Raw genomic sequence first — 18313 nt, 5'->3', positions numbered from 1 at the left:
CTAGGTTTATTAAATTTCACTTGCCAGAGCTGATATTCTTTTCTATTTTTCTGGTTGGGAAATGACTTCCACTTTAGGAAGAACTTCTAATAATCTTCTTTACTGTGCTGTGTATTTAAATGGTCTAGCAAAACCAAATGACTCTGGGGAGTTTCTCCTTCTATCTTCCCTGCCTTCACCCCCAAAACAACCTGACATTAGGTATGTAGTTAAAGTTACAAAGTAATTATTGTTCTTTCTCTGAATTGCTTTCTCTCTTTTTTGTGTCCAGTCAGAAGAGGAATTAAAGCATGAATGGAATGCTTGTAAAATTCAAACCATAGGGACAAAAAAAAATCAAAGGGAAACTATTTGCAAAAATGGATAGAGAAAGGAAAGTTTGGTGCAAGCATGCATGGGTAAGAAAGAAAGAGTAGCAGAAGAACAGAGATAAGTGAAACAGTGATCATACCAAAATAATCACTTCTGAAATATTAAAGGTTTCAGTGCAGCTTGCACTACAGATCAGTGGGATGAGTCTTAGGACTAAATTCTATTTTCTGAAAAATTATACCTAGATATAGACAGAAGTTTAGATATGGATATACACACATGTGTATGTCCTGCCTCAAAAGTGAGGAAGACTGTGGCAGCAAAGATTCTAGATACTTTGATGGGACTTGAATAGCAACTAAGTCCCCCAAAACAGAAGCAAATTTCATCCTTGGACAGCTGCCTAAATTTTCTCACTTATCAGCAGACTCCAATTGGCAGGGTCAGCTTCCTGTAAACGTACAGGTGTATACAGACACGATCCCTGCGTATATCGTGGTGGTGGCGGAGCATTGCACCCTAAAGCAGCAAAGTATGGTACCAGATTATGTCAGTGCCTTGCAGGATTGTGTCCTACAAGATTTTGCTCATGAGCCACTCCAGAAGGAGGGGTGCTGATTTCTCCCCGAGCCAGCTACTCTGCGTAAAAATGGTGGGTCTGTTTTGAGCCCTAACAAGGTGAGGCCTTTTCAGTGATGTATTGCCAACTTTAACATTTCTCTAGATTTCCAGAGAGGAGATATCGTACCTTTTGGATCTGATAAATTATCAAACTTTTAAAATGAACTTAACAGTCCTAAAAAAGGAAATAAATATGCAAATTAATATCACTATTCATATGAATAATATAACTGTTCTAATTCTAGGAGTTCTGCTGGGTTCTAAGTTCCTCTTTGAAAGGCTAAGTTGCAGTGGCAGTCATAAGCACCATTTTTTAACTAGGCTTAGCAATGAGACTTTTAACTTATTTTTCTTAGGACAGATGTATATCTTCCAAATGGGTGAAGTCAAGTTAAATGACAGCATTGGCTACTTCTGATTTGCACTCTCAAAGTCCGCTGCACAGGACTAGGGAATAAACATCTGGGAGCCATCAGCACCTGGGCTGCGGTCAGCCCACAAAACACAGTTTGTAGCACACAGTGGCTTTGATCTTGTTTCCTATTTAAGTCCAAGATGTAAGATTTAACCTGTAAAGCCTCCTGGGGTTTGAGCTGTAGCAACTCAGAGGTGTCTGCAAGGTTAGCAGCTTTTTCCCACTGAGCACTGGTTAAATGTTGATTTCAGGAAGATATCATGCCTGCCTTGAAGCACTCTCTCTTTTTCATTGAGGTGTTTTGTACATAGCTGAAGGCCTACATGTTTCCTGAATAAAAGTCCTCTGATCAGTCACTCTTTCTAATTTCCCTATCTCCTCATCAATGAATTCTGGCTGGTGCAGGTTTCTCCCTCGCCCTGTAAAGGAAGAAAATTATTTCAAGGGGGGAAGCAAGATGGTACACAGACAGGAAAGGAAAGGCTCAGATCACTAAGGAGATAAAAAGATGTTAATAAGTTTGGGAACAGTTCTCTATTATCCATCTAAAGAGCCTGGCAATATAGCAGAAATAAGAAGAATGCAGTAGTGGAGAAAAGAAGTATGAAGGGAAACCTCATCACAGTTACGGGACACAGAAAAGTGACTGAAGGAGAAGACTGCACCAGTAGACAAAACACAGTACAAAGCAAAACAAAGTGCTGGAGGTTAGAACATAAAATAAAAAAAATAGTTGTTCAGGAGACAAATTGAGATTTATTTCTTCTTTTAAAGCTCAGTAAAAAATGTACACACAAAATTGTACTTAGATAAATAATTTTTCTCTCATAATGCTGCAACGTACAGAATCTAAATAGGCTGTGCTAAAAGCAGCTCTGTGAGGTAGGACAAGCTTATTATTTGATGTCCATGGATTTAGACACTGAAAAACAAAGTGAATCTCAAGAGACCACAGTGGAAATCTACAGATGGAGAAGCAATCTGTACTTGGTGATCACCCATGAAGTATCTTCTTCAGTAAAGCTTCAGATGTTTAAAAAAAACCAGTGGAATGAAGTAAGATATAAAGTTAAATATGAAAAGTTGTTATGGTATGGCAAAGTATGATTTTACATTGATCAAAATTGTTCTTCTGCCTTTTTTCCTTTTGTTACTATGTTAGTTGACTTGGCCAGCAGTGGCATAATCTGTCAGAAAAGCTGTAACTAATATACCTACATAAGGCTTTAATAACTCTAGCTTGAAACACTAATATTTACTGAAATTTCAGTGTTATCTGCCAATACTGATGCCATGTGTGTTCTGACAGTACTGTACAACGAGCAACTGCCAATACACACTTCAAAGCTGTTCCTGGTTTTAAATCTATTATTTACTCCACAGCTCTTCAGTAGTTTCCTGATAAAACTAGTCAAGACATACAGACAACTCTTATGTCACACCAGCATATTGGAATATTTCACGGTAGTCTTTCACATCAAGACTTTCACAGCATTCAAGTTCTTTCATAAGGAACTGGATACGCACAATATGGACAGCATACTAAAAATTATTGGTCGTTATAAGTGAACTATTTGCTACTTTGATGTTATACTGGTGTCCCTGCAGAAGAATTAAGGTTGACATAAGGTGGACTTCATGCATTTAGGATCAAGGCCCCTGACTCTCAAAAGAATTATAAGATGGCACTAGTGAACATAGTCTTTGCTGAATCTTCTGAGAATGCGGAAGAAGCAAAGTTAAACTGAGTCCTCAGCTTCCAGCAGCAAACTGGGCTGGCTGTGAATGTAGGCAAAGCAGAAATTACCTAAGGTAACAAGCTGATGGGAACACAAAGCATGTGTTCTTTAATATCCCCCTCCAAAAAAATTTTGTCTATATTAGAACTGGGAAAAACAGGTTCTCTGAAACTGCTGCTGCCCCTAAAGTAGGAGTGGAAACTATTGGTAGAATGCCCAGTGTCGGCAGCTGTGAGAGCTGACGGGTATCAGTCCCAGGAGGCAGCCAGATTAGCAGCATAGACCCTCTAGGCCTCTCCTTTGCCATTCCCTGCTTTCCTGTGGCAGACAGGAGTGGCCATGTCCCATCTGTTGTTTTAGAAGGACTGTCTGCCCTGCCTGAGCTGTTTAAAAGCCTTGTGCTGGCTCTAGCATAAAAGGCATGCAACACAGTTATAGTCTTAAATGAGGAATAACCATGGCATTGCTTGTATTTAGAAATTCAGGGGGCCTCCTTGGTCTAAATGTTGCATGTACCATGCTACTTTTTCCAAAATGTAGATGTCATTATCAGCGTTTCATTCGCTACTCCTGGCTATCTTAGCTTCTCCTTTCTCCGCTCGAGGTTCTTTGCTGTGAATTCAACAAGTTCGTGTTAAAATCATTTTTCGTTCAGGATGGATGGATGGAACTTTTGCCATCACTGTCTGCATTTGAGGTTTGAACTACAAAGGTGGTTCAGTTTTGACTTTCAAACTTCCCTGTGTTTAGTGGGTTTTGGTGTCGGTAATTTCTACACCTTCTGCCATGGGAATTTCAGTAGCCAAATTCAGAGTCTAATCTTCCCAAGTCTGTCCCACAACTGCCTGACTGATTTTTGTGCCCTGGAGCTTTGTTCCTTCGAGTTGGCAAACCTTAGACATTAAGTGATGAATTGAACTATTCCTATAGATCTGTGTTCTTTTGGTCCATGCTGTACTTGTGATATTCCCTCACGTTGCAGCCAGTGTTTTTCAAAGTGGCAGAATTTCACAATGTACCTGTTTCTCTGGTTTTAGCTTTTTATTCTAATTGTTCTAAAGTGTCACAGTGAGCCATATTATAATCCAACTTCTTATCATCTGTATTAGGTCAGGAGTTGTATTTCTGAGAATGGCAAGGATCAGATTTCTTACTCCTTATTTCGTACTCTTTATGGCTGCTCCTTCTCTGGTATGCTACTGCACTGGGAGAAAGGATGACATTTCTCTGAGTTGGCTCAGTCCCAGTCTTCAAGGGCTACCCTCTAAGCCAGTTCACATACTTCCTTGTTCCCCCTGTTTCTGGCATGTTTCTGTTTTTTCTCAGATACAACTTATTCCAACATTAAGCAAGCTCTGATGTTTGTATGCGGGCATCTTTGCTTTTCTCAGTGAAAACCCTTTAAGCATCATGGCTGTATGCCTACTTCAGCTTTTCGTTTGGACAGTGGCTCCCATTATTTCAGTTGTCATTATTGTCAAGGAGCTTGAATTTTTTTCATATTAGTCCTCAGCAAAGACTGAATGTTTGCTTCTAGTTTTTGATGAACTATTAAAAAATGCAATAGGGCACTCAAAAAAAAAAAAAAAAAAGCTCCCTTGAGTTTTAAAAAGAAGAAAATGCTGGGTGATTTTAAATCACCCCAAATGTTATTTAGACTTTATATAAAAACACAGTAATTTCTTCTTTGTACCAGACAACTAGCAACTCCTCTTACACCCACTAGCATACTTAGTCATCTCTTCTGTAAATCTTCATAAGCAAACTTCCCCACATGTAGCTTTGGTAAACTTGTATGCTCCCCATGGCAGAGAAAAATTACCTTCTGCCTCCTCTGTAACAACCAAACATGGAGTCAGAGTCTGTTTGAAAATCCAAGGATCTCTCATAACTGTGGAGTTTTGCTTTGCCGTCTGCTTCTTGCAGGAGAGGAATTAATTCATGCCTCTTAGGGCTAATCCTATCCCCACTAGTAAAGTTCTCCCTTACCGTCCATTTCCCAGTGACCCTTTGAAAATAGGAAGGAAATACTTTCCAGCTCTGGGCTTCTATGACCCTGCTGGAGGAGACACCCGCATCTCAAGATGCCATGTGCCCCCTTTGTCTTCATTTTCTACTGAGAACTTGCTCGTTTCACTTTATTTCATCTCATCTCATCTCTCCACTGCACCAGACTGGCTGGGTGGTGAAATGCTGCAAAATTATGTTAAGCAAGACTTAAGGGCACACATCCTAGTGCAAGATTGAGAGCAAAAGGGTATAAATAAATCAATGAGTGACAAATTCACTTCTGGCCTATGCTTAACCATGGCTCCTGTTTCAAGCATCCCATGAGGGATTTCTTTCGTATTGCCCGGTGGCAAGAGCAGAAGATGGTGGATTCATAAAGTCAACCTTCCCCTCAGGTGGCGAGCTCACATCAAACGTCCTGTATTCCTTTGGGGGCTGTGCTTTGGATGCAAACACAAGTGCCAATCACATCCATGAGAAGGATGTGTCAAGTATTTAAAGGGTCATTTCCATGTGACCCTGGCAGAGATTGCCAGGTGAATACAGCTGATTTTGCCTCCTCAGACCGGAAGTGTTGTGCACTAAGAGTACATTCACTCTTTGTCCTTCGGCAGTCTGCTGACTGGCTGCTCCTGCCCATGGGATCCTTTTCAACTCCTCACACTCCACTGAGGTTATTTATACAACCATAATATCTCTGTTATTAGATACTAGTTGTGTACATGTTCTGCAAGGTTTGTGATGACTGGTACCTTAGCAACTTTCTTCAGACATCACACTTTATCAACATGGATAACAGATGCTGTAAAATTCATGTGGTATGAGTGCCAATGCAACTTGTATGTAATGTTTCACATATATTGTCTCTTTTGAAGATCAGTTCCTCTCTGCTTTGCTGTGTGTCTAGATACAAATTGCATTTTCTTCTGATCTAACTGCACTGGAATTCCAGGCAAGAGATGTCACTTTTATGGAGCTATACAATACTTCCAAAAAAAAAAAAAAATCCTGTTTTTACCATATCTTGAATGTACCGTACTCCTGGTTTCCCACAGATAGATACAGTCTTCCCTTGATACAGAAGGCCAGAGACTGATTATCAACATAGGGTTAATTTTGGACTTCACTGATGCAACAGACCTTGGTTTTGGCTGCCTTCAGAGAACATAATTTCAGCCAAGCAGAGCTGATGTTGGATGGTGATGGCATTTGTGATTGTCCAGGGAGACTTCCAGGGATCAGCCTACACCTCTGGGTTTGGACACAATTATTTTCATTCTGACAATATTACTGGTGGTGTGGAAGGAGAACACAGTTATAGCTGGGTGTATTTAGACCTTTCACAACCATGTGATATTTTATTGTTTGCGTCATGTTCTGCTTTTTAAAAATCTCCAAACTCAGTGGAGTAGAAGGTCTGATAGCTTTTCAGAACAGTATATGAGGTTAGCTGTGCAGTTATTTACCTCTTTCTTCACAGTATTTTCAGCAAAAGAGGCAAAAGTGTTGATTTTTAAAATTATGCTAAAACAGACATCAAAACACATTGAGATTTTAATCTTAGAAAACCACTGGCTATGAATGAAAGACTTCTCTTACCTCCAATAATTCTTTTTTTTTTTTTTTTAATATACCTTGGTCCTCTCCCCTCCTCCTCTCCTGTCCTTTCTTCTGAAATGATATCTGTCTCTTAATCTGTATATTAGCTGTAAAGTCACCAAAATTATGCAATTCATTGAATGATGTGATTCAAATGCAGTACGTATGGGGTTTTTTTTCCTCTTTCTACCTCCCACTAATGAGGGAAAGAGGTCATTTTTGTGGAATTATACCCCGAAACTCATCATTTTAATGTGAAGCTCCAATAATCGGCATGGTAAAGTAAATGCAAAGTAGAGAAATGGGACAGGAGACAAAAACGGAGGAACGTTTTTTTCCGCCACTAGTGGTTTTGCAGTTGACGGCCACAAAAGCATCTTTTTGAATGGTATTGCTGTGGCACACAGACCAAGGCAGCAGAGAGCCAGGATCAACAGCTCTCTCAGGCTTTCCAGCTACAGATACTTCCTGATGAATAGGGCTCCTAATCACTTGATATAGCTATATGCTTTATGCCTCAATTGCCACAGCTTTCTGTTGCAATCTTTGGTTTATTCACATCCAGCGAACTTCATTGTGCTTTCATTTTTTGGAGAGCTACATTTTTAGTGCTTATCTGTTTAAAAGAATGTTCCTCTAACTCATGCATTGAGTCAATTGTACATGGGCTTTTAAAACACGGTATTGATTATTCTTTCTTCAAAGATTAGACTGTATTTCCAGATTTTGAATAGTTTGGGGTTTTTTTTCTTCCCCTCTTTCTTTTTTTTTAATCTGGTGCATGGTGCTACTGCATTTGTAGAGATTGATCCAGAAGAATCAAAGCACATGCTTAAGGAGAAGAATGGCATGTGGTTCATGAACCCCATAATTAGTTCCCCTTCCTAGCTCTAAGCAGTAATTAAATCTGTCACTTCTGCTCTGCTGATTCATTTATTTAGCTATTTAATTGCTCAGCTGAATACGTCTTTATCTCCGGAACTGCAATATTTTATTCAGACAAAGAAATAGCATAATCCGTTATTTTTTTTCTTCCAAGAACAGGGACATGTAAAAGAAAAGAACACTAATACTAGATGATTTGGTGGTGTTGTCAGTTTTCACTTATCAAACAAAATAGTGTTTAAGGGAAAACTTCAGCCAGTGCTTGAGGACAGCTTTCCATCTACAGGCTGGCTTCTGGGGGAAATTATGTCAAACATGAGGACCCAGTGTGTCTGATCCAGGTTTCTATTTCCATAATGAGTTAATTTAAAGCACTTCTAGGCAGTGGTCATACTTTTACACAAAACAAGAAGTCTTACCCTGATCTATTGGTGGAATATTTTATAAACAGTTTAAATTTGCAAATGCATACTAAATTGTTTACAAACTGAACAGTATCTTTATATATTTTGGGTTTGGGACATTGCCCATGGAGATTTCTCTCATCTGCTCTTAGATTTACCACCAAATGCAGCATTTTGATCTGTAAAGCAAATGACTTTTTGAATACTTTCAAGCTTAGAAAGGAGAACCCTTCTGAATACCTCTCTGTTTTCCATTAATGTAGTTTTCCTCACATTACATTTTCAGCATCCTCAAGGGAGGTTGTAAGATTCCTACACCATTTCTACCCATAGATTGAAAAAGCTGGTGTCGGAAAGCAGCATGCAAAACAATGAGGACCAGGTCAAGACACATCAGTCTCAAACAGGGTCTTTTGGCAAGACAGGAAATATTGTTTATTTTTATAACATTTTTTCCTCTTGTCTCTGAATGCTCTAACGATAGCGAAAGATACAAAAACTACCCAAAATCCAGAAAGAAGGATATTTTTCTTTCACTTCTGGCATCAGTGGCTCGGTTCTGCCAATTTATTCATCTGCCTGGCTGGTTGGATATTTATGCCATGCGCACAGTCTTTCATTTCACTCCATTAGTGACTTATTTTTGCAGTCTTGTTACTCAGTTACAACTATGCAGCTGTTTAAGTCGTAGGTCATGTTTTTCCCAGGTAAGCTTATTATACTAAAAATCTTTTACTGCTTACCTGGAGGGGGTTTTCTTGTTGAGGATTTTTTTATTTTCCTGCAGCAAAGGTCCTGTCCACTGTCTTGCAATACGAAAAGCCTTTCTGCACTGTTGCTGCAGACACCCAGAGTGGCCCTGCTTGACGTAAACATGGGATCATAAACAGAATGTAAAGATCCACCACTGGAACCGGCAGGGTTTATTAGCTATAATGCAACACCTTGTAAATACAGCTGGACGTCCTGCCATAACTCCAGCTGCTGTGCTGGGCTTCATGGACCTCCACTCTGCCTGTGCCAGAACACGGGGCTCTGCTTCGCTCTCCCCCATCCTCAGGGAGGGCTTTGTCAGCCTGTGGGCCAGCAGCTTTGGCCCAACAATCTTAGTCTGTGGTGCTCGTGTTGGTGTTATTGTTCTGCATCTGCACACCCTAGGTTACTGAAAGGTCTTTGTTGAAATAAGGAATATTTCTGTCCCCGCTAAAGCTAGGAAGTCTGGAAATCTTGTGGGTAGTTTTGTTCCTGTAAGCCTGTACACATGATTTTTGAACTAGGGTTTTGCATGAGCTTCACCTAAATACTCTCTTTTTTTAAATATGTTTCTTCAAATGATCTTCTGAAAGTACGTTCTTTGTTATGTAGGGCACACGCTAAAATTCAAGGAAATAATAAACCATCAAAACCCGTTGCTGGACACAGTTTGAGAATAAGGGTGCTTTGAGGATAAGCCTGTATGTGAATGGGTTTAGTATGAAAAAGCAGTGTTCACTGCAGCGAGACAAGTATGATCAGAGGAGGGCATGGGAATGAAATGGAAAAAATAATATTTATTTGTAGTAGAAGAGAAGCTTATTGTTGGGTTGGTGGAAACTGAACAGAGGAAATACAGGGATAAATTCAAACAGCTTTTATCTGAGTTCTGAAAGAGCATGAGGTTAGTTAATAGGATTAACTACTTTTACACAGATTTGTACATAAACATTGAGACACGAGAGTTGAAGGGACATCAGCTGAGTGCCCTCCCTTTGCAATGATTACATTTGGGAATGTCTGTGGGGGGAATTAGGTGACAGTGACTATCGGCTTCCCCTCAGATGAACCTAGCTGTTGTCATCCTGCCATCAACAGGCTGGAAATTACTGCCTCAAAGGCACTGCAGATTTACAAGCAGTCAAACAGGACAGAAACCCCTCCCCTCCCTGTGCCAGACCAGGCAGCATCCAGTTACTCCTGCAGTGTGAACTGCAGATTTGCAAAGTGGTGTACAAGCTCTAGGGCCAGACACTCTGATGGATCAGGGGTGTTTGGGCTTTTGGGGATTTTTGACTTGTTGTTTTGTTTTGGTTTTTTTGTTAGTTTTCAGCTGTAACTCACTGTATAGTTAGAGACCTCAGCCTAGAGTTTGTCCTCACTCAGTGGTGAAATGTGCTGGTGTAAAATACATCTAAATCAAATTAGACTAAATTCCCTGGTTTTAATACAAATGCACCTGAGTTTCTACTTTGTTAATGTATTCATTTACTTATTAACCTCTTGTTAATATTTTAATTTGGAGAATTCATTGCTTATACTGTTGGTCTGATGTAACATATCTGTGGGGTTGGAGGATACCTCTGACCAGCCCTGGTCTCTGCACTGTTATATAAGATGCATAGACTTGGGTACCTATAAATATTAGCGTGCAGCTGTCACAAAGGGATTGTGAGCAAGCTGCACGGGACCTCGAAAACGTAATAGCTTGGCACCCAGAAATATACAACTTTGGTAACATATTACAAGGTCACATATCGGGAGAGAGGATAGGAAGGTAGTGACTGCTTTTAATCTTTGTCTCTTTTTAAAAAAAATCATTTTTCCTTCTTTGTACTTCTGGTATATATCGGATCCTTACAGTTTTTATCACATTAGGATGTGACATTCCCGGCCTTGACAGTGCTGTTGTTTGGATATTTATAGCAGCTTCTGGTCATTGTTGAGCAAAGGAGATTGCCCTGCCCTCTGGCCCTTTCTTAAGCAGATTTTGGGCAGAAGCTCCTCTCATGTGGCACTAATTGAAATTATTGGTGGAGGGGGAGTTGTGAGCGCACTCTGGCTGACTCGGGTTTATCTGCCAAGGGCTAAGCCAGGGGAGGAAGGCAGGAAAAACGGGGAGAAGGGAGGAAAGTGTGGGGGGGGGAAGGAGGTGTGGATAAAACAAAAAAAAAAAAAAAAAAGGAGGGGGGAAAAGCCCAGCTTTGCTTCGCTCCGGTAGGGCTCCGTGCTCCCGGCCATCTGTCCCGCCGGGGCGGCGCGGAGGGAGGCGGCTGGCCGCGGCGGGCACACGGAGAGGCCGGCTGGGTGCGCAAGCCCACGGGAGGAACGGAGCGGCGTGGGGCTCCGGCCGGGCGTGGAGGCCCGCTCAGCAGGTGGGTACGTGTGCCTGGAGCAGGGATGCGAGCGGGGAGAGAGAGGAGAAGCCCAGTCCTGCTTTCTGGAGTTGCAGCGCGGCCGATGAGGGGGTGCTGTGTGAGGGGTGCGGCGATATGGGGGAAGGAGGCGAGGGGTTGCTTTGTTTTGAGCTTGCAGGAGCCGAGCATGCTGCTTTTGCGGGTGCTTTAGGGGCTGAGTTTCGCCCCCTGCCTGCCCGGGACGGGCTGCGATGGTCCAAGTCGTTAAAAGATTGAAACCAACAAGTTGCTGTAGGAGTGATTTGTGCGGAGATGGAGCTGGTTTAGCATCCGCGCTAAAATATTTCCCAGGGACTGTCAGTTGCAAAGTGTGGGCTTCCCTTGGGTGAGTAAACCCCCCTGAGCCGGCAGCTCCAGGATTTAAACGCGATATTATCATCCAGAGGCTAGGGGGTGGGTGTGTTCCCCCGCTTTGCTGCAGCCACCCCCCATTTAATAGTTTCCTGCAAGTTTAACGCGAATTGGGAAGAGGCGAGAGCTGGCCCTTGCCAGGGAAAACTGCGGAAGAAAGGAGGAGGCTAAGAAGTTTCTGATGCACTGTAAACCAGCATCGCTGTGAAAAGCAACTGAGCTGGAATATTGTCCCGTATTTTGGGAGGGGGGGGGGAGGGGCAGTATTATCGTTGGACGTTGCTTCATTCCGTTCAGCTGGTAACGCTTCTGAAGGTTTTTTTTGGGTTTTAAGTTGCTGATGTAAACAGCCTAAGTCGTTCTCTGTGTTGTGCAATGGGGGGAAAAGTGGACTTTCAAGTGTGTGCTTTTTAAAGAAAAGTTAGGAAATATATGGTAGCTTTATGATAACAGTAATAAGAGCGGATTCTGAATTTCATGCCTCTCTTCTGTTATTAATACTTTTATTAATTTTAAAGATGCAATAAGTGTTGTTTCTGTGTTTTAATCTCTGATACATCTGCTAGAATGTCCTGTCACACTGCATATGGTTGTGTTTAATGTACAACTTCTGGTTTGCGTTTCTGATAATCTAACTAGTACTACTAGAAAAATAAACACTCGGTTAACACTTATTACCTAATCATTTTAGCAGCTCCTGTGTAGATTATAAACAGCAAAATACAGTCATAGCTGGAAATTGCTGTGCATATCTATCTTCAAATGTTTAAAAAAAAAAAAGCGCTATTAGAAGTGTGCATACCATCCAGTATAGCTGTAGGTCTTGTTTGTTTCTTTCATGTACACTTGTAGAAGAACAATAGTAAAAAAATGAGTTGAGCAGCTGGTAATCCATTTGTCCACCACTTATCACTACAAAGATTCCTGGTGCAAAGTTCGTGAACTGTCACTGAGGATGGTTCAAAACAGAATCCGGGAGCTGGCCATACTAAAATCAGGCAAGAGTTTATAAAAATAAAATTAAATGAAAAACTGAGACCTACTCACTTGTAAACCTCTTAATAAATATATAATGTATCTAGTATTCAACTCATTTATATTCAAGAAAAACAAAAACTTGACTGATCATGTGGCTATTAATCCATACTTTCTTAATCTATAAACAGGTGAACAGAAATATTTTTATTTTCTTTAAAATCTGAAATAACTGTTTTCTTACAAAAGACCTTGCTTTTCTTTTTTTTTTTTCTTTTTAATCTGCATCCATGTTGCAAAAAGAAGTCGTGGTCTCCAGTTTATACTGGTTTAAATATTTCTGTAATATTGAAGTCAGTTGCCATTACTTCCTTTAAGGACTGTATTTAAACACATCTGTAGAGTTATATGTAGAGTGTGTGCAGAATGGTAATGTGCAGTAACATGGATCTATTCGTTTCACTCTTGCATGGCTCAATATATTTTTCTTGTTACTTCAGAGAAGCTTGAAACATGATAAACGCTCCATTAGTGGTATGGGTAAGAAATACATTAAAGCAAGTGCGTGGTCAGTGAGAAAGCATTTTTCTTTGAAAGCCTTCTCATAATGGACATTGCACTGATAATCTTAATGTGTAATCTGTGCTGCATATCTTCAGTGTTAGATTAGATTTGCTTTTAGATACTTTGTAAATATAATTTTTGTTCAGGATAACTGCATTTCTACCAGATGTCCAAGCTCCTTGTTTCTTTTCAGCCTTTGCAGCCTCTAAATGTCACAGGAATTTTCCAGGCAAAGGACTGGGTGTGCATGGGGCAGGCAATTCAGGATGCAGCCCTTCTGAGAAACTGGCCTCAGTATTGTAGGGCATTGAGTTCTGATACTAATATAAAGTGAAACCTGTTATTAAAAATATAAGTCAAATCCAAAGACTGCTGTGTTGGTTGGATGCTCAAGAGCAAACTGGAATAGCCTTCTCTGCAGATTACTGAAAATATGATGAGCGAATTCTATAAGCTGTGAGGGAAGTGCTCAGTTGTGAAGCCGCTTGCCAGGGAGCCATCACAGAGTAAGAGGCTGCCCTAGCCAAAACACGATGTTTATTACCCCTCACGTTGCTCCACGCTGGGCGACATGAGACAAGACACAGGGGAGCAGAGAATGAGCCATCCCTCCTGTTTGGGAGGCTGGGGCCAAGCATGCTGGGCAGGGACAACTGCAAAGGAACCCTGCAGTTGGGTACGGCTGTGTTACTGGGGCAGAACATTGTGGAGAAGCTTGCAAAGCTAATGGGGGATGTTGCTGCAGCCATGTTTGTGTGCGGCAGAAGTATGAAAGAGGTATTTGCAGGAGAAAAGGCTTTTGGAATGGTAGATGCTGTGGCAGGACATGTGGTGATGGTTTGAGGGGGGCAGAGAGGTTGGAGGCCTGATGGAGCAAGGAGTAAAGTCAGGCTGGTGGCTCCTGGAGCAATCAGGAGTGCCAAAGATCTTGAATGCTGCCCAGGGAGACTTTGCAGCTGAATGGGTAACCCAATCTGGGTACTTCAGGAAAAAAGACTCAAAAGCTGGGAAATGACCATTGGCATTCCCGCTCATCATCATAGACCGATGAGGAAGTGTTGGGCAGCTGAGCCACGGTGAGAGTAGGTACAGCAATTATAACTGGCGTGCAGCAGGAGGGCTGGCAGCCAGGAGGCAGGGGGATGGGGAATAATCTTTAGCCTTTTCTGTTGCATATGTGAAATTGAACATTTTAAAGCAAAACATAAGGTTAGGAATTCAAAATGAATCTTTAGCACTGAAACTGTTTACTCTCGTTGTTAGTCTTTCCCAAAGATTTTCAGTTAGTGGGGTCTCCGTCTTCTGATATTTGTAACAACATCATGACTGGAGATGTAGAATGCACAGAAATTTATTTTCATAGACTTTGCCAGATTGTTTTTTCTTTAAAAGAGACCTTGTCACACTTTTAATAACAGATGTACTTGGTCACATTCATTTGCTAAGCAACAGATTTACTGTGTAGCCTGTGAAGCACAAAAGCACACATGAAGTGGAGCTTACGTAAAGTTCACAAGCAGCAGCAGAAAGAGTGAGCCATGAATTCTGAGTCTTGTTCCTAACATGAAAATATTTTAAGGTTGGGTATTTTTCTCTGCTGGCTGCCATCAGCAATAGAAGTATCAACAGGAGAAAAATGGGTCGCTTGGGTTTTAGCATTAAGCAGCAAATCCAGGGCCAATAGGATTTAGCTGGGATGTTAAGGTTTATTCAGTGCATTTAGTTAATGAAGTTGAGGGGGAAAAGGGGGAGGGAAAAAAGTGAGTGTCTGGGGTTGGGGGAGGGGATGAAATGGCCTCCTGCCACCCGGTGCATCCTGTGGTGACTCCTCCTGATTGATAGATGCTCCACAAGACAAAAAATAGCTGAGCAAAAGAGGTTTTAATTAAGAAATGCCAGCTCAATGCCAGCCCGTTTGGATTACAATCAAGCAGAAAATCTTTGTAATAGACATCTACCTTGTCTTAAGGGTGTATGTGTGCGTTTTTATGGAGTGTAGTGTCCATCAGTTAGGGGGATGGAAGAGGGAGATTTTAATACATCCAAGCATCTGTAAAGTGGTTATAAAACCATGAAAATATTCAGCAAGTGCAATGATATTCATCAATCAGGCAGAGAAATCAAGTTCAGGTCAACTAACTCCCATTTGAGCAATAAGCCCAGATTTCTAGCAGGCAGCCCCACCTTCCCCAACACACATGGGTGGCCCTTTGCTGTGCTCACCCATATTCTGATGCTTTTGTGTCCCCTGCCAAAGGCTGTCATCTTGTGTACGCACACGCTGTTCAGCATCTTGACTTGCTTTCCAAGCCTTGAAAGCCTTCAGCACAGAGACACAAAAAACAGTGTCGAAAGTCACTGCTATTTAAGATAAAAAGGGTTATTATCTATACTTAAAAAAAAAAAAAAGGCAAACCAACATGAATGGATCTTTTTTTCCAAGAGGGTTAATGTATGCATTTTTATTATTTCTTCAAATTCTGTTCTTGTACAGGCCAGACTCCCACTCAAATCAAACTTCATTTTTCCCAAAGCTGTAGTTGTCATTTGGAGTCTGATCAACTTTCTTATTCCACCTGCCCCCTCAGAGGCCCATGCTTGAGGCAGGACACTGCTGGGACTCGTTGAGCAGCGATTAGAACTGTCAAGGCTCAGCCCAGTGACCTCAACAGGCTTCCCTTCTGAGAAGGATGTGGGCATCGGTGACAGGATTTGACTGTAACAGTATGGAATAGATAAGCAGCCAACTTATAAAACGAATAAAAGGAGCGCATGTCGCTGTTGTTCTCAGCATAATCAAGTTGCTCAATGACTTCATACAAATGCCTGAGGAGGGCCCTGCAGCATTTCTTAGTAGGATTTATTGCAGTAACACCTGAAGACTTCTACAAAATGGTTCAGAGAGAAACTTGAATGTGTAGTTTTTGGTTTTGTTTTTTTCAATTTGCAAACAGTTTAAGACAAACATTTTCAAATAATTATTTTTTTTTTTTAAGTTACACTTTGTTGGCACTTCTCTGCATTACTCTGTACTGCTTTATTTTTGTCAGAATCACAATATGTTTACTGAAAAGCTTTTGGGTGTACTTAGAGTAGTTTAGGGATGTGTTCATAATAGTAAACAAACAATAACTTCACTAAAATAAAATCTATTTTTTTTAAAAAAAGGCTCCTGGCTGTGATGCTTACAGCAGGGCTTTATGAATGTTCTGCCAAGTTTTAGAAAATGGGGTGGCTGTGTCAGAGCCGCAGTCCCAGGCACACAGCAAGAGTCTGGGCAGCTGCATACAGAGCAAGTGATGCCCTAGAAAAAGACTCCTGTCATCTTTTGCATACAAACAGGTATACATTTGTTGGTAAGCAAATACAGATAATGTATTAGTGCTAATCTGAGAATTTCATAAAATTAAATCTGAACAGTCTGGTTTTCTTGGTGGCAACAAAGGAAGCAGAATACCATCCCAGAGGGCGAGCACCCTACCGAAAAGCAAAGAGGGGCATGTCTCCCCAAAAAAGAATACTTTTGGATGTAGCTGTGTTGCAATGAAGTGCTTGGTGCAATATATGAACCATTTAGTCCTGTATTTGTGATGCTCTTTTACCATTACACAATTTGCTTATATTTTCTCATTGGTGGGCAGTAAAACACCTATTTGAACCTGATTTAAATGAATAGAAAGATAGAATCTGAGCTTTGAAGACCATAAACCATTTTTTCTGTGACTTCCTTCAATTAACAAAACTGTGTGCGTACCTCGAGGCTCTCATTAGCATGATTGTGGCTGCATGCCAGCATCTAGCCAGAAGAGCTAAGGGAAATTTTGCTAGTTGTTTTATAACATTAAATATTCTATAGAACAACAGCAGAAATTTTTAAACGAAAAGGTTGTAAAAACACTGGGAGCAGACACAACCTTTGTAAAAGTTGTAAATCCACTGCATAATTACTATATAGTATTGGATTAAATACTGAAAGTCCCTGAGCTGCCGGGATCTGGTGGAGATTTGCTTACATTTGATCAAAGTGATGAAAAAGACTGTTTGCCTTTTTTATTAATGTAGGTTATACCTATGGGAGTAAATTAAAATAAAACGGTTTGCTCCTGCAAATCGGAAAATATGAGATATCTGCTGTTGTTCCAATACGCATGTTCAAATTTTCGTTCACAGTGATGAGAACCAGGGTTGGAGTCCCAACTCCTTTCACTTCAGAGATGTTAAAATCACTGGATTTTTAGTAGTAGGAAACATCAGAAGTTACACCATTAGATTTGTCTACGAAGGGCAAAGGCTCTGGGTAGACACCAAGAAAGAGATACACTTCATTTCCTCCTCCCTCCTTCCCCCATCAGCATTCACACTGTGCAAATACAGATGCCTGGCAGGTAATGGAAAGGCTGTTGCTGTTAATTAAGTACTGTGAGCACCCCACCATGCTGACTGTGGACAAGGGTGGGGTAGAGAAGGTTGAATAAAAATTGTAAGAGCTCTTAAACCTTTCTTGTAATGACGGCTCATCTCCCTTCACTATTTATAGTGTCAGATACTCTGAATCTGACCCTATGTTTTAAAATCCTGGTGAAATTTTGGAGGCTTCTGTGTGCAGGAATGATACATCTCTGACAAAAGCCTGCAAAGTGAGCCACGGTGGTGGAGCATCCTGAAGATGTGCTTTCCTGTGAGTAACAAGACCAGCTGCCCAAACAGCCTGCAATGCTGACAGAAATGCATCTGCACTTGGGGGTGACTGTTGTGACCGTCACATGCTGGGGGTGACTGTTGTGACCGTCACATGCTGGGTGTGACTGTTGTGACCGTCACATGCTGGGGGTGACTCTTTCCCACACTTGCAACCAGGGTAGCTGTTGGCCCCCCATTTGCCTACAGGAACCATAATTGCCCAATATATCTCTAGGAGCTTCAGTACCAATTACTCTGTCAGCATATCCTATTGTAACTTAATATGTGACATCATAGTAGTAAGCTGCTTATTCGTAGCTAATTAGTGTTCGTGACTAATTTCACCCATGTCTTAAAAAACATGCTTTAAGAAGACACTGATCTTTAGCTGTGGCATGGTAACGTCAAGGATACCTGTTTGTGGTAGTGGCTGTGGAGCAGAATGCATTAGCTTAAACGCTAGAAATGCAAATAATTCCCTTCTGCAGCTATTAAGAGTGTTATGACTGAGGGTAACAGTAGCTCAGTTGTTTTGCTTTATGTAGTCCCTGTGTAGGATCACATCCATGACCAGTTAGTGGGTGTCAG

General features: G+C 41.1%; 1 protein-coding gene across 25 annotated transcripts in view; it reads left to right on the top strand.

Annotated features, from left to right (window-relative positions):
* The window catches only part of LOC136097497 (poly(rC)-binding protein 3-like), a 518562-nt gene that overhangs the window by 356405 nt on the left and 143844 nt on the right, over positions 1-18313 (top strand). For 3 of the 25 annotated variants that reach the window (XM_071804365.1, XM_071804364.1, XM_071804370.1), the window contains exon 1: positions 10711-11113. The exons of 5 other annotated variants lie outside the window; for them this stretch is intronic. The gene's annotated coding sequence lies outside the window, so the exon portion shown is untranslated. Of the gene's footprint in view, positions 1-10704; positions 11118-11322; positions 11481-18313 lie in introns of those variants that run through there. 17 more of the 25 variants (XM_071804383.1, XM_071804378.1, XM_071804380.1 and 14 more) reach the window with 13 other exon arrangements.

This window comes from Patagioenas fasciata, chromosome 2, assembly GCF_037038585.1.
Source record: "Patagioenas fasciata isolate bPatFas1 chromosome 2, bPatFas1.hap1, whole genome shotgun sequence".
NCBI classification, from domain to species: domain Eukaryota; kingdom Metazoa; phylum Chordata; class Aves; order Columbiformes; family Columbidae; genus Patagioenas; species Patagioenas fasciata.
This window is presented reverse-complemented; position numbering and strand designations above follow the sequence as displayed.